We start from the raw sequence: 5,087 nt of genomic DNA on the forward strand, positions 1-5,087 counted from the left end.
CTGGGATCGTTCAGTCTATTAATAGCAGAATGATATGCAGTGGGGACTGTTTTATGTCCCCACACACTCATATATGTAAACACACACACACCCTATGACATTGAAGTCTCAACCACATAATGACCCGTAATTATACACCACTTAACATACTCACAATTTAAATTTGCATACAAAAGTCAATCACATACATACATGCATGACAGAATGCTATGGAAGTATGTAGCAAAATTCAAATGGTAATTGCAATTCGATTAAATTCAAAGTCATTGCAAGATGCAATTTACATGAAAAGTTATAGCAATAAAAATTGATCTGTCACATTTTTTGAGTGCCTTCATTTAAATGGAAAAGCTATAGTGCCCCCGTGATTGCAATGCATTTCGCCACGCTCTGTGTTCTAATGACATTTCAATCCACAATACGCTTCGCAAAATCTTTTTTGCAAAGCGTATTGCAAAAGATTTTGCAAAACGTATTGCAAAAGATTTGGCAAAAGATTTTGCAAAGCATATCAGCGAATCGCGTCTGGGATGGAACTACGTCACTTTGTCATTCAAACCAGTAAAGGCCGGCAGCTAATACTCGTCGCTGGAGACCCTCTCCGTAGCTTACGTGCACATCCGATATTTTTATAACTATCGCAACGGAGACGGAGGGAGACGGCAAGGGCTGTGATTGGTCCTCTAACAAAATCATTTCTGGAGTCAATTTGCACCTTATTTACTTTGCACCTTATTTACTTGCACCTTGTTTACTTTGCACATTAAGGACCAATAAAACAACAAATAAGATTTGAAAAGCTTTTGAATTTATTTTACAGCACTATTTACATAGTTCGTAGTCATCATATAAGATCTATCAGGCGGTGAATTGGCCCCCTCGAGGGGTCTCCGTAGTTACGAGTGGGATTACGGAATACGGAGTCGGAGTAGTGTACTCCTGTTGTCTATCATATCTCCCAGAGCATGCACTCTATCAACTGCATCTGTGTCTTCAACACGATTGTTCTGATCAGCTACCAAACTTCGGTGCGTAGCGACTATCTCCTCCATTGCTGACACATACGAACATAAACAAGAAAATTACGAGGTGTCGTAGGTCTCGCCCAGACGCGATTCGCTGATACACTTTGCAAAATCTTTTGCAATACGCTTTGCAAAAGGTATTTCAAAGCGTTATGCGGATTGAAATGTCATTTCAATTTTGCAACACGCGGAGCGTAGCGAAGTGCATTGCAATCATGGGGGCGCTATAGCTTTTCCATTTGAATAAAGACACTCAAAAAATGTGACAAAATGTTATTCTATTTGTATTGTTAAAACTTTTACAAGTTGAATTAAGGATTTCATTGTCACTTTGCATAGTAAAATACACTTTGAATAATGTAATTTTAAATTACATTATTAAATTGCATAATGAATGGTCAATTGCACAATGTAATTATTTATTGAATGCAAATTTCAAATTGCATTTCCATTAGAATTTTGCTACATATATGCTTCCATAGCATGCACATATATGTAACTCTATCGTACACGCACACACACTCACCCTATCCGTTTCTCTCCCTCTGTTCCCCCCTCGCATTCTCTCCCTCTCTCCCTCTTTCTCTCTCTCTCAACCGATGTCACACACATTGAACACAAATGAACAAGTCTAAATTGAAATAAGCTCAGCTCTCGACACTCATCTCAGAGAAGTTCTCAATGCAGACTTTTTACACAGTTGTACTTTGTTTCCAATTTGTTTAGCTTTAAACAAATGACAGAGGACCGGGGACCTCATAGATTGCTACGGTCATTGCACACAAGTAACACAAGCCTGTATCTCAGCTGACCAACATTTGTCAGGAAGAGAGGTCGGTTACATCAGTGAAATGTAGCAGTTGCAGCTAAACTAATCTAATCTAGCTAGCCTGCAAACCCAATGAAATGGTCGGCAAGAAAAAGTGCTAACATAATACAAACCGGATGGATGTAGTATCAAAAGGAAGACACTAGACTTGGCCTGAGCACACAAGCAGCTGTGGAAGAGCTGGGAAAGGCTACATGTTGGCGTGTTGTGTGTCTTACCTGTAACACATCTTACCTGTCTGACCCAGACAGGTAGGCTGTTATTCTTAAAACAGGTGAGATGTTTTTAACAAGACAGGAGCGATGTTTTGAATTAAGACGGGTAGGATGTTTTGAATAAGGACGGGTAAGACGTTTTTACCAAGAAAGGTGAGACGTTTATAACTAAGACCGTAAGATATTTTAACTGACACAGGTGAGCTGTGTTAAACAAACATCGCCGGTGAGATATTTTTAATGGAGAGAGATGAGATATTTTGCATTTCGAAAGGTAAGATGTTTTTAATGAAGATAGGTGAGACGTTAACATTGAGGAAAGAACTGAAGGCAGATCACATACAGGTACGACTTTTTCGGATAACAACAACACCGTACCGGACAAGACTCTTAACTGAAGCAGCTGTTTTATCCCTGCGGCTAAACTGACAAAAACCTTTGCGACTAAAATGGCACTGCCCTAATTCTGCTTCTGACACACACACACACACACACACACACACACACACACACACACACACACACACACACACACACACACACACACACACACACACACACACACACACACACACACACACGCACAGCAAAGATATCATCATGAGCAGGAATATGTGAAAAGTGATAAAAACACACAATCTCCCACACAAGTTTAGGTTTGGATATGTGTGTTCCTGTGAGTGCGCTTCTGCATATCTGTGTGTGTCTGTATGTGGATGTCTGCATACGTTTCTGTGTGCATGTGTGTGCGTGTGTCTGTGAGTGTGTGCGTCTGTATGTCTGTGTGTGTGTCTGTCTGTCTGTGTGTGTGTCACTTTGTCTGTGTGTGTGTGTCTGTGTGTGTGTGTGTGTATGTTTCTCCTACCTTGTGGTGTGCAGCCGTGCTATGCCCTACCTCTTCCCTCTGTGGTCCTCCTCTAGTACCTGACCTGCTTCCGCTCCTCCTGATTGGCTTAGAGACAACGAGCCCCTCCCCCCGAAGGAACCCAATTTGGTGTCAGACATTCTGGGCGCGGAGGAGACTCTGTCACTGCCATTCAGAATGGCAGTGAGAGAGTCTCCTGACCTCTCTCGCTGCCATTTGCATACAGAATCAATGTAACATCAGAACTGAAGGAGTGTGGGTTAGTCTATGTGTGTGTGTGTGTGTGTGTGTGTGTGTGTGTGTGTGTGTGTGTGTGTGTGTGTGTGTGTGCGCGCGCGTGTGTGCGTGTGTGTGTGTGTGAGAGTGTGTTTCGTTCTGTTTGAGGCTTGTCTGACTTTCAGTTTGCCGAGCTTTACATATGTATCTCTTTGTGTGTGTGCGTGCGTGTGTGTGTGTGTGTGTGTGTGTGTGTGTCTGTGTGTCTGTGTGTGTGTGTGTGTCCGTGTGCCTGTGTGTTTGTCTGAGGGTGTCTGTCTGTCTGTCTGACTTCCTGTCTCTGTTTCAGCACATACCTGTATAGGTGTGTGTACTTACCATCTCTACTTACATTTCAAGCTACATTTAACAGTCCCTGGCCCCTGTGTTGTTCCCTATTATACTGTATATTTCTCAAAGCAGTCTGATGTCTATCTTTGGCCTTGCATCGACCCACAGCCAGGAGAACGTATCCAACAGGTCTGCTTTGTCTTCAACCAGGAAACGAATGCCGAACAGTGAATAGCTTTGAATACAGCAACATAAACAAATACAGCGTATCTTGATTTAATTTTTTTTTGACAGCGGTGCATAGCTTCACAACAATGTGTTTCCCTTAGGATGGAGTTCTAATTCGTGGATATACCTTTGAGCATTGCCAATTAGAGGCTATTGTGTAAAATTCTGATTAGAATTAACGTTTGTATCAAGAAAAGAAAGACCCACCCCCTGGGATCACCCTTTTTCGGTGGGTCGCAGAATTCGGTGTAACACCGGACATTATCGGGAAAATAAGGCCAGACAGGGCGAACCGGACCCCGACACGAAGCGGAGGTGTCTTGCTTCGCCATGAAGGGTATTATTTTCGTTAATGACCGCCGACTTTCTATATACATAATTCCGCTTATCACACGGCTCCTTGCCAAAACGAAACATTATCTTCACACGGTGTGTCTTTTTACAATTACCATTCGTAGTGTTGATCAGCAGAGAAATAGTCCGCCAAAGTCGTTAATGTCGCTTAGCAACCGGACACGCTGGGGTTGACAAATTACCGGACTACTTGCAGAGCGATAAGAAAGACGTGAGGCAAAAAAATCCACATTCCTTGACAGCGGTCAAGTTCGGTGTGCCTAAAAGTACAGACGGAGTTGACGAATTGTGAACTACTGCGGCTGCTCTAAGTTAAAAAGTAGCCGCACCCACCCCAAACTAATCTAAATAAGTGTCTACATGACGACTATAGCGGACTACAACACCTCTTCTATTCCGCATACAATTCTATTCCGATCAGAGAATTGTATTCCGATTGAGGCGTACATATGATCAATTTCTATTCCGATTGAGCTTTTCTTCCACTTTTAATCAGATCAGATGTGTCCATGTAACCGTGGATTGTTGTAGCTGCGTTTACATGGACACATCTGATCCACACAGATGATCTATTGAACCGCAAACTCTGAATCTGCTGAATTATTTCCAATTTTACGGAAGTTCCTCTCCGTTTATATGCTTTTCTCAGGTGTATGAATTGACCTGGATATGAAGCGTCCGTAGCGCAAAATAATATAACATTCATTATTTAAAGAGATAAGCTGAAGCTCTCCTCTCGTTAAAAAAAATTAAATTCAGCAGCGGATGTCATATTTCAGCAGAGGCGTACCGCCGCTGCTTGGTGGATATAGGGGAAATACGAGCAAGGTACGTTTTATTACTCTGTTTTCTGGGAATAATTGACATAAGCAGAAACCAAAAACCAGCCGTTTTTTCGGTTTTTCGTTTTGTCCAAAAAAACGAAAATCAAAATTTAAGTTAGTTTATTCGTTTTTTGGTTCTTCTTAACAAAACGAATTTACCACTCAATATCTGGTTTCCGCCGGTGGGCGGGTCCTCTTATT

The 5,087-nt window shown here is 42.0% G+C and overlaps 1 protein-coding gene across 1 annotated transcript in view; it reads right to left on the reverse strand.

The window, feature by feature from the left end:
- The window catches only part of smpx (small muscle protein X-linked), a 12,159-nt gene extending 9,171 nt beyond the window's left edge, over positions 1 to 2,988 (reverse strand). Inside the window, exon 1 of the mRNA XM_030349350.1 lies at positions 2,935 to 2,988. The gene's annotated coding sequence lies outside the window, so the exon portion shown is untranslated. The remainder of the gene's footprint in view (positions 1 to 2,934) is intronic.
- Positions 2,989 to 5,087: the final 2,099 nt, after the last annotated feature.

Source organism: Gadus morhua, chromosome 23, assembly GCF_902167405.1.
Source record: "Gadus morhua chromosome 23, gadMor3.0, whole genome shotgun sequence".
Lineage (NCBI taxonomy): Eukaryota > Metazoa > Chordata > Actinopteri > Gadiformes > Gadidae > Gadus > Gadus morhua.